We start from the raw sequence: 12,210 nt of genomic DNA on the forward strand, positions 1-12,210 counted from the left end.
CTCTACCTTAAAAATGCATGTCGTCATTTTTTTTCCCCCTCCTGTTGAAGGGTCAGACCCAATTGCATTGCTTTGAGAAGACAGAATTTCAGCTACAAATGAAGCTCACGACTATTTCATGTTAAAAATAAACTTTAAAGCGAAGCACCAGATGCTGCCATGGAGCATTCCTTGGAGCTTTCATGTGACGCTTGCATCTGTTCAGCTGGAAGACTGACTCTTTCAAACAAACCAATGGCTTTTAAGTGGTGAGAAAAAAGAGCAAAAAGGCAAAATACTTTAGAAGGCACAGGGAAAAATAAGTTAACAAGGTCTGTATTGGACCAATAGCACTCGGATAAAGTTTTGGATCATGACTTGGGTCACAAACAGAAACAATTTAAAACTGCCAGAAATGCAAACAATTATTTCCTGGTAAAGCAGCAGAAGGGAACTATTTTTCACATGCATAAAAAATGCAGAGTTTTAGAGGTAAAGATCCATCTCATCTTACGATAACTTATTTGTTCCTTCAAGCTCTAGGAACATTACAATTTTTGCTGAAATGTTAGCCTTTAAGTAGATCTCGATATCTAGTGAAACACTAGGGAATGAGAAATTTGGTTTTTATTTAAGTGCTTTCTGTAGTTGTTCTATTCCTTCCCACTGATTTTTAGACGAATGCATGCCAATGGGACCTCTGTGCTGATTTTTTTTAATCTTCAACTCACTGGCTTGCTATCTTAACAAAGTTAATATTAATTTTAAAGTTAATCTTCAAAAGTTAATATGTTTAGAGTGAATATAACACTTCCCACCAGTAAATCTTCATATGCTTTACAAATCATCTCAATTAACAGTTTACCCAAGTTTTAGAACATGCTTAGGAAATAGTACAGGTATTGAGAATTATTCCCACTTTACAGAAGAGAAAAGTAAGCTAACAAAAACAGGTTAATCATCCCGGACCACAAAAAATACCAGTGAAAACAGGATCAAGCAACATTAATTCTTAGCTCTTTCTGGTTTATGACCAACACTGCATTTAGTTGGTATGTAATAGTTAAGCATCCAAAATCCCCAGATATTCAGCTATTTAGTCACTGATGCATGAGATATGTGGAACATACACTACACATGCCTGTAATGAGTTTCTTCATAAGACAAAGAACGTCCCTATTTGATACATTATCATCTCAGGCCTTACTGGCTCCACTGGGTGAAAAAGACATGTTCTAGCCCTGAAGGAAGCTCTTTGCACCTTCTAAAATGATCCAGAAGGTCACACTTGCCAACAGAACATCCCTAGCACACAACTCTGAAGGAGGCAATTAGTGTATTTCTCCAAAAGAAACTGCAGAAAAATGGAAAATGTTACAATTTTAAGAATTTGATATCAGAGGTAACATATCTTATTTCCTGCAACTGAAGTAGAACAACAGAAGTAGTATATGAACTTTTAGCGAGATGGAAATGGAAAGAAGCAAGCCCAAACATGCTGCCTGCTCTGCCTTTCTCATAATCAATCCTGCAATTTTACTTAAACGTCTCTTATGCAGTGGCCGGACATGGTTTGCATGGAACCGGTTTTGACTGGAACAGGCTCCCCAGGGAGGTGTCCCGGCCCCAAGCCTGACAGTGTTCAAGAAGAGACTGGACAAGGCCCTCAGACACATGGTGTGACCTGTGGGGTTGTCACATGCAGGGACAGGAGTTGGGCTCGGTGATCCTTGTGGGTCCCTTCCAACTCAGGGCATTCTATGGCTCTATGACTACCTACAACCTCCATATTTAACTACCTCTGAAAAAGAGTCCCCTGTTTGGATTTTCTGAGCCAGCAGCTCTCAATTAATGCAACTGGTCTTAAATTAGGGTTTAATTTAGTCTAGTTTCTAAACCACTGGGAGGTTTGTAAGCTTGACAAGTATTGATCCTAAAGACTTGCGCCTGGAAAAATCTGATTAAGTGTTCTGTGGTCTTCTATCAACATTAGTGTCTGAAAAAATACAAGTAAGGGTTTTCTTTTCTGTATTGCTTTAATTGTTATGGTGAGTTACACTGCCAGCAGAGGACTCAGGTTCTCAAGCTAACAGGACAAGATGTTCAGGGGTTTTTTGAGTTTGTTTGGGGTTTTGTGCTTGTTTGTTTGTTTATTGCTGTTGTTTAGTTTTGGTTTTGTGTGTGTGTGTTTTGTTTTGTTTGTTTGTTTTTTGTCTTTTTTTTAATAGTGTACACATACTAAATATTTTTTTCTTTTCTTCAATTGTGAAGAAAATATCATAAATATCCTCTCAAACACTTCACCATTGCTATTTCACACTTATAAAAGCTCTTCACCTCAGCTGCAAACAAGAAATGTCTAAGAGAAACTAAAACACCTCTGAGTCTCAAGAAATGTTTTTGGGTGCTTTTGTAACTAGTCACAAGTGCAGAGAAAAAACATTCTTGTCTCTGCAATACGCTCTTATGTAATTTGGCACAGGGCATAAGTAAATCAGCTGGGGAGCAGTGCCCGAATGAGACACTGAAACAGTAGCTTCAGTCTTTATATAATATCTTCCAGCTTTCTCTTTATAATTTAATACCTAGTCACAACAAGGGATAAATATTTAATGGCAGTATACAATTTGGGCAGGATAGAGGAGGAATTTATTTCATTGGAAGACTGTCATGCCGGGAGTTTGAAGATGGCTTTTAATGTTCAGTTTTTATTGCAGACTATTCTGTTATTCATTGGCAGAATTTATTATATTAGTGTTCTATTAACCCAACACATACTTTGAGAAAAATCTCACTGTAGTAGGTGCTAGGACTTCTGATCAGCTGTCTCTTTAGGGTTGAATTTGTCATGAAAGTTAAACTAAAAATAAATAGAGGGTTTCTGAGCTCTTTGTCTCAAGGTAACTGATAAATCAAGAATGAAAAGGCAACAGTCATGCTTCTCGAAACAACTGAGGAATGCTTAAACAGTACTTTTCCCTTATTTTGCCAAGGTTTTTCCTTTTTGAAACAAACTTCTTACCACCAGTAACTGGCAAGAAGTTTTGGCCAGCATTAGGAAATGTTTTATTCTTTCGTCTTTCATGCACACTGGAATTTATTTTTCTGAGAAAAGGAGACAGTTCAGTCTTTTCCATTGTTATAATTTTTCACCCTAAACCTTTCTTACCACAATATCACAGGCTTGGAAGGGATCACTGGAGATCATCTAATCCAACCCACCTGCTAAAGCAGGTTCACCCAGAGAAGATTGCACAGGAAGGTGTCCAGGCGGGTTTTGAATGTCTCCAGAGAAGGAGACTCCACAACCTCTCTGGGCAGCCTGTTCCAGGGCTCTGGCACCCTAAAAGTACAGAAGTTTCTCCTCATGTTTAAGATGGAACCTCCTGTGCTTCAGTCTGTGCCCGTTGCCCCTCATCCCATCATTGGGCACCACTGAAAGGAGTCTGGTCCCATCCTATTGACACCCACCCTTGAGATATTTATAAACATTGATGAGATCCCCTCTCAGCCTTCTCTTCTCCAGGCTGAACAGACCAAGCTCTCCCAGTTTTTCATCGTAAAACGCTTCAGTTTCCTAATCATCTTTGTAGCCCACTGCTGGACTCCCTCCAGTAATTCCTTGTCTTGAACTGCTGAGCCCAGAACTGGACACAGACTCCAGATGTGGCCTCACTAGGGCAGAGTAGAGCGGGAGGAAAACCTCTCTCAACCTATTGGTCATGCTCTTCTTAATGCACCCTAGGATGCCATTGGCCTTCTTGGCCACAAGGTCACATTGCTGGCTCATGGTCAACCTGTTGTCCACCAGAACAGGTCCTTCTCTGCAGTGCTGCTTTCCAGCAGGTCAACCCTCAACCTGTACTGGTGCCTGGGATTATTCCTTCCCAGGTGCAGGACCCTACACTTGCCCTTTTTGAATTTCATCAGGTTCTTCTCTGCCCAGTCCTCCAGCCTGTCCAGATCTCACTGAATGGCAGCACAGGCTTCTGATGTGTCAGCCACTCCTCCCAGTTTGGTATCATCAGCAAACTTGCTGAGGGTGCACTCAGTCTCTTCATCCAGGTCACTGATGAACAGGTTGAACAAGATGGGACCCAGTACTCATCCCTGGGGAACACCAGTAACTACAGGCCTCCAACCAGACTCTGCACCATTGATCACAACCCTCTGGGCTCTGCCATCCAGCCAGTTCTCAATCCATCTCTCTGTCCACTCATCCAACCCACACTTCCCGAGCTTGTCTATGGGGATGTTATGGGAAACAGTGTCAAAAGACTTGCTGAGGTCAAGGTAGGCAACATCCACTGCTCTCCCTTCATCTACCCAGCCAGTCATACCAATATAGAAAGCTATCAGATTTGCTAAGGAAGGTTATAGCTTTGCTAAAATAAGATGACCTTTTGAGAATAGGTACTGCCTAGAAGCAGGCTGTTTATGGGAAGATTTGTTTAGAGTTTATGTGCAGAGTCCACCCATTAGACAACTGCAGCATTCATTTTCAATAGATGGTCTCATATGCTGGGAGGAGCTCTATGTACTAGAAGATGATTTCATCTCAAGGTAGGGATGAATTCATGTGCTGTGAGAAAGTGTCTGATTCAGCCAGAACGTTCTCGTTTTTCTGTCTATATTGAAGCAAAAAGCAGAAGTATTTTTTTAAAAGTTTACAGAGAGTTATATGTACATATTCCTATTTTTCCAATAAAACAGCTCTTCTAACAGATGTTCTTTCATTTCTCCTTGATCCATCAGTATGGATTACAAAGATACAGTGTAGTTTGGACTAGAAATAACCTCTTTGCTCATCTATTAAGTGTTCTTAAAAAGACACTCTCTGAGTAAGAACAGTTCATCCTTTTACCAAGAAGTGTTCTCTACATGAGAAATGGCAGAAGTTTAATAATTTGTTATTGTACTCTGCCTTTGTATTCACTCCGAGTTAGAATACCTAACAGGAGCTATATCGAGGTTGCTAATGCACAACTCATTCTTTCCATCACACGTTTATCACAAGATTTAAATACTAATCAACTAGTAGGAACCAAGTAGGTTCAGATAAGAGTAGACCACTTTTGAGATGGGAATATCATTTGGAAATTTTTTTTTTCCATTCAGCACCCTTGTGCTAACGTACAATACAAATTGTTTTTACTGTGTAAACATCATGAGACATTTAGTGAGCATACAGCTGGAATAATTGTGAAACCTTCACTTCTACTTAAAATAAATATTCTCCCCAGGAATTTTTTTTTTTCCCAAGCATATCTGATTCAGTGCTGGGCAGATCCATACAAAAATATGGTGCTTAGTGAGTGAGAACTCCACACTTTTGGAAAAAGCTGGGAGTGATTGAAACCTAAGGCTGGAGGTGGATCAGTGTCACCTAGATCTCAGTCCTCAAGGCTCTGGGCTTTTTCTCAAAGGTGTTTTTATCATGATGGTCACAACTGCTATTTTACTTTCTTTGTTCAGTGGACAATGACTCGCTGTCTAGGTTTAAGAGCAATTGACAATTCCAGGGGATTTCTCGTTGAAATAAAGGGCATCTCTACATTTAACCTGCCCAACTGGTTTGAAAAAACCATTTTGGCTCTTGTAGATTGCACAAAGAGTCTTTGTTTCCCACAGATTTTTTTTTTTCCATTTTACTTCTTGCAGTTTGCAATTACTTGCTTTGCTGCATGTAAATCATTCAAATACTAGAAAATTTAAATTGGTACAATTTCATAGAGCTCAAAATTTGTACCACCATCCCCCACCATGTTTACAAAGGTGATACCAATTCTGATTTTAAAAGTGACTTTTTGCCTGAGTTCCAAGTTTTTTCCAAGAACTGAAAAGCCATCACTGGTGGTGTTCCTTTTGTTTGTTTTTTTGGTGTTTTTGTTTGTTTGGTTTTGTGGGGTTTTGTTTGTTTGGGTTTTTTTGGTATTTTTTGCAGTCTACTCTAGAGGTAATGAGCCTCAACTGCCCAGATTAAGAATTTAAAAAGAAAATATCAGCCTTTTTTATTTCTTATAGACAGATACATATTCCACATCCTCTTTAATAAGAAGTATTCCTCTTGATCCAAGAGGATCTGGTCAAGAGCCACACCATTGCCAGCACTGAGGGATTCCTCCAGGGGATTATCCCTATGGGGCACTTGTCAGAGCACTTGTGGCAGCATCGGTGCGGGGTGGCACAGCACCTCTGTTGTCCCAAAAGCAGTGGGCATCCCACTATTCATCAGTGGGAGCAGGGAGGAGGAAGAGAAGAAGGGAACTACCTTTTACCCGCCCTGGGATACCCAACTCTGTAAGCTGTTCGACATTTCTCAGATTAAACGTTTCAGATAAATATTGGTTTTGCTGAAAATCTGGCAACTGTTGATTTCGAAAGGAGCATAATGGAACCATCAAGAGAGATATCTGTAGGAAATCAGAGGGAAAAAAACAACCAACCTGTTTTCATTTAGAAAAAGTTTTGTTAGATTATTTCTGGAGAAATGGAGCCAGGCTCCCCACCTACAGATTTATAGAAAAAGGCAAAAATTATGAAAACCTGTAATAAGAATGGGAAGTCAGGAATTCTTTTGAGAGTAAGGCAATTTTCTGACAGTTTTTGTTCTAAAATAATTCAGCCAAATGACATGCAGATAAAGTATAAGACGAACTTCTAAATTCCTTGAAGAGAGGACATCCTTTCAGCAAATTCACTGATTTGGAATTCAAATAACTTTTCAGAAAAAAAGAAGTCAGAGGTCTAAAGTAGTGTTTAAAGCAGAAAATTTGCTGAAATCTGGAGCAATCTGGACTGCAAAGCCACCTTTAATTATGTATTCATTTTTGTGCCAAGACTGCTCCCATGCTGGGAGTGTGAATAGAATACACTGTTCATTTGGACTCTTCACTAAAAAGCCCCACTTGAATTAAAACATAATTGAATATTTCTCTAATTAGACATTTCTGTTGGTAGGCTCACTGGTTGCTACTGGGACTGCAGGTGTTTCGGAAGTGTAGGTAGGCAGTCTGTGAAAGACACTCATTTTAGGTGCACTCTTAATGGAGAAAGAGATGAATCTCTTCCCAAAAAAGCTGCACTGCCCCATAGATTTTGGAATGGAGACTGAGGAAAGCCATCCAAACCCCAGCTCTCTGTACAGACTATGGAAGTGTTGCCCTCTCGTGGCTCTTGTTGTGCTGATGTCTATGAATCGTATTAAAACTATACAAACCCACTATTAACAGCTAAGAACAGGTCTTTAGATTCAGTAGAAAGTAGCTTTGCTCACATGGAGAAAATGGCACTGGTGTTTCCAGACATTCATGTATTAAACAGTGGGTTTCAGAACTATGTGGTTGATTTAAAATAAGTATATGAAACAAGAACGACAATATCCTCTTGTGAATTTCTTCTTAGATTTTTTTACACATTATTATACATGGGTTTTTTTTGTTTAAAAAATACTTAATTATCTAGCAGATAATTCAGGAACCATACTTAAAATATAAGGTATTTTGAAAATGCACATAAGTGAATGTTGGTTTTCCTATTCAGACGATTAACCAACCTTTTTTTTTTTTTTTCACTCTGTAAAAGTTGCATTTCTGAAACAAAGTCTTGCTTTCTGTGAACTCTTTCCAATCACTGCTTAAAAATGAAAAGTTCCTAAGCATATTCCTGCAAGTAATACTGCTTGCTTGGGTGCTTGTTGAAAGGAAACACAAACAGGATTTAAGTACTAACAAAGCACATGTAAGTATTCAGCTAAATATTTGTAGGAAGATGAGTTTGTCAGGCTATGGTTCCCACCATCAATAAGTGTTCAAGTCACATCATAAGGCATAAGGAGGAGGCATTTCTGCATCAACACATCCAAGTTCAGGTGCCCAAAGGCAGCACCTTCTTCATGTCTGCTGGATGCTCAGAACAGGATCTCTGTTTTCAAATGTTAAGCTGCATTAAGTATGGGAAATCCCCTCTCCCCCGAGGAAAGGAAAAAAAACCAAAACCAAAACAAAAACCCAAACCCCACAACCTCCCAAACCAGAGAACTTCTTTTGTTGACCCTCAGAGAGAAGGTCCATTGGAACAGGGGAGACGGGGCAGCGGCAAGGCGTGCAGGAGTCACCTCTTCCCCAGCTGTCCACAACACCCTGGCTTGCTCAGGAGTAGCAGCAGCAGCCATGAAGGACTTCTCTGAGTAATTCTGAGGGCTTATCTCACAACTGTGATATGTGCTAGGCAACAGAGGTTTTTGCTTTAATTGGAACCCTACTAATTTGGCTGGTAGCATAAATCTTGGAGGGCTGTCAAAGGTAGTCTGCATTTTCTATCCAGGAATCATGTTCGTTATTGTTAGTTCCTCACCTATATATATTACCGTATTTCTTCTGAACATCTCTTGCCAAGAAAAAACAAACAAAGTGAGATAGTATAATCCACACAGAAGCATGACGATTCTCTATTTCCCTGACCCTATATGAGTGATGCTTTACACAAAACCTCCAAATAGGCAAGATGGAAAAAAAAAATATTCAAGCCATACTCAAATATTTGAGTTTGTAGAACACGTACTCTTAATATATGGTACCTCTTCCTATGTCCCTTCAGAAGGGCTGACTACTGTCCCCTGTGATGTTCCTGTGTCCTGTGAAGACAAGGCATGACAACACCCCATAGGCACACAGTAACACTGGAGATGGGTTATTCAGAAGATCCTGCAAAAAGGAGCCTGACTTACCCCAGCTAATTCACCATCCACAGAGCTCGGCTGAGTAATAAGTAAACCAGATTTTTTTGTTTAATTTGGATTCTATTTCAGTCTCATCATGTCCATACAATTTCATGCATGAAATTCTTAGTTTTGCTTTTTATTCTGATATGGATCACATCTTCCCTACTGCTATGCAAACATTCACCTCTCCAGGTTATTCCAAACCCTCTTCACCCATTATATGCACAGACATGATTTCGTGAATCTCCATATTTGCTTAAACATGGAGATGCAGACAGTTCAACATTCCTAGGGTATTTTCATTACAGTACAGATGTCCTTAGACTCTTGATCTGGGATCAAAATCAAGGCATCTCAAACAGAAAATTACCCTTTGAAATCTTGACTGCTGTTTCAAATTTATTTGTTGCTTCTCCTTCCTAGAAGTCACCTTCAGAGGAGTTACCCTCATAGCTCTATGACTAGTAAAATCTAAAAGACAGATTTTGTTGTTTTTCTTTTAAATTTGAAAGTTTTAATGAAATAGGATATTCCGTGGATACTTACTTTAAGGCTCTAGGCAAAGTTGTTCTAAATAACAAGACTTATTGAAATGACAGTCTGTATTTATGATTTAACAGCTGGTTATTTAAGCGTTGTCAGAATAGAAGTTGGTTAAATAGTGGGAAAAAAATAAGGAACACCAAAGTTAAAAGTCAAAGCCCCTTTAAACTGTAAAGTGGGAGTTTGCCCAGATTGTTAACTCAGTGTGTTGCTGAATGGCTACGGTGCAGTCAATGTGAAGCTTTTTAACAGCTAATAAAGGTAGGTGCTGTCTTCCCTAAATTTCAGTTCTGATATTATCACACTTGTTGACAAGAGTTGTCTGTCCGCATTTTCAGTGATGCTCCTGAAGAGAAGCTGCCAAATTCATGTGTACTGTGATTAAGTTACAAAAGACGTACCCATCATTAACCAATCGACACGATAAATGCTTTCTGACCACCTGCAAAATGAGGGGATATTTTTCAAGTTTTAGATCATCCTGCATGACAAGACGGAGACAGAAGATTAAGTGATACATTGTTTAGAAGCAGAGTGCTTAGTTTATATTTAACTAATAATTAATAGATGTATTGTAAGTAAGAAACTAAACCATTATAACTAACATAATAAATTATTTCTTAGTATAGATGCATTGCATGTCAAGATTTTCAAAAATTGTAATGCATATGTAATAATTACGTGAATATAAGCAATGCAAGAGCATCCAGTCTTTGGAGCACTTATGGAGGATGATCCTCAGTGTTCCCCAGCACTGATAAAACAAAGAATGGCACTTAACAGTATAATTGACTCTGCTATTAAGTTTATTTCTTCATTTCACTCCTTGCAGACAAGTTCCAGGCTGCTCAGCACTGCCGGCATGCTGCAGGGTCAGGCAGGGACCCAAGGGGGGCACAGCAGGGATCTCTGGTGCACTCAGCTCCAGACTGGGAAAATCTGGAGTTCAATCTTATCACAGCTTTGACCTTCTCCTGAAACATATATTAAGGTAGGTAGACCGCAGCAATACCCCAAAGCAGTATTTTTTCCTTTCATTTTTAAAGGATATTTGCTTTGGTGTCTATTACATGTCCATTTCTGTCTGGCTTTAATGCATTTTTTTTACAACTTGCTTCTGAATCTTTTCCCTGTTGCCTTTTACACTTTGCAGTCAACGTGAAGTAGTATATGAGTTCACGTACTCTTTTGTTTTCTCTGCTTATAACTACAGATATCTAAAGACTAACTGGTAGCCAGCATGCTTGGACAAGGATATTGAAAACAAATCTCTGGTCTTTTCTGAAGCTACAAGATAAAAATCTTTCTTTCAAAGGAAATAAGATATAGCACAAACGCTCAATAGGTAATGGACATTTTTTAACCTCTCTTGAGGAAGGTCAATAGAGAACCTGCTCAAGGCTTTCACATGTGTTTTAATCCCCTTTTTCTCTATCTGTTGGAAGTAGAGAAACGACGAAGAACCTGTTATTTTCTTCCTCTTTCTTCCCCAACAAGGAAACTCTGACCGTATGTTTGACAACATCACCTGACCAGGACTTGTCCTTCAAGCCAAGATTGAATAAACACCATAAGCTAATCAAACAGCAGCCATCAGCAAGGACATAAAGCAATATTTGTCCCACACAATACCCTGCCTCAAGCCTTATAAAAGTACAACAAGAGCAAATTACAGCATAGGGCAAGCTGTGACTGCTAATAAAGTTTGTTGACAAACACCTGTCCAATATATTATCTACCCATCCGCCTAGACAGCAGTCTTTTAAGCTTACAGTATGTTTTTCTGAGTGAAAGTGAAGCACCTTTCTGGTACTGGCTGCTCAGCACCACGAGAGTTCATGAGCAATTGCACCAAAGCATTATTTTATTGTTACATACATTATATAATATTATTTTTTTTAGTACATTATTGTAAATACTTTGTCTTATTAAACAGTCCTTATCTCAACCCATGAGTTTCTCCCTTCCTCTTTGATTTTCTCCCCCATCCAACTTGGGGGGTGAGGGGCCAGCGAGCAGCTACCGTGGTCCCAGTTGTGGGCTGGGGTTAAACTGCAATAGTGAGATAACACATTCAGTAAGAATAAACAATTTTCCCTCCATTACTTGGTACTACATTAAAAAAAGAAACTTAAATGAACAAGTAGGTGCTTTGTTTATATTGCAAAATGAAATAGATGCTAAAAAGAATCTTTCCCCCTCATGTTTCTCCTATCAATCATTTATCTCATAGCTTTTCTCACACATTCCCAAGTTGAGATCTTTTTCTGCAAGGGCTTCTGACATAAAGCCTGGATCTGGCTCATCTCTTGGGCAAGTTTCACCCTGAGAAAAAGCATAGGAAGAATTCAGCCTTTAACCTTTGGCTTCCAGAGCACTATGAAGAACAAGAGACATCTTTTCACAGGACAAAGTGATCGACACTGCACCATCACGCTTTGGGTTCCTGGAGGAGGTGGATTTACAAGTTTTATTTTATGGAAGCAGCTCATTTTCACAGCTTTTTGCTTGCTGTAATGTGCCATCAGGAATGAATGTGCATGATGTGTGTGTAAACTGGGGAGGGGCGTGTGTGTGCAATATGCTTGTCAGTGCTTCAGGTACAATAGCCAGATGGCAGATTTTTGATTCTTCCATTTCAGAGATGACCCACAGAACTAGAGCAGCCAAAGCAAGTCCTTCCCCAGTACAAATTCTCCTGCTGAGACATTCCCACACTTTCTCCTCTTCAGGTTTTGCCACCCTTTACCTAGGGGTCAGCTTGGACCAAAAAGACTATCACACTGGAAAAGCCAGAGCGCAGGTGAGCAGAACAGTCGGATTTGACCCAGTCCCTTCCCAATGAACTAGCTACTTCACAAGTGCAGTAGGTATCTCAGAAGAGATACTGAAATCTTTCTGTTCTGAAGTAAATTACTCAGAGGTTATTCTTTCTCTTTGTTATTTTTAGTCTCCTGATGCAAGAT

Source organism: Caloenas nicobarica, chromosome 2 (assembly GCF_036013445.1).
Source record: "Caloenas nicobarica isolate bCalNic1 chromosome 2, bCalNic1.hap1, whole genome shotgun sequence".
Taxonomy (NCBI): domain Eukaryota; kingdom Metazoa; phylum Chordata; class Aves; order Columbiformes; family Columbidae; genus Caloenas; species Caloenas nicobarica.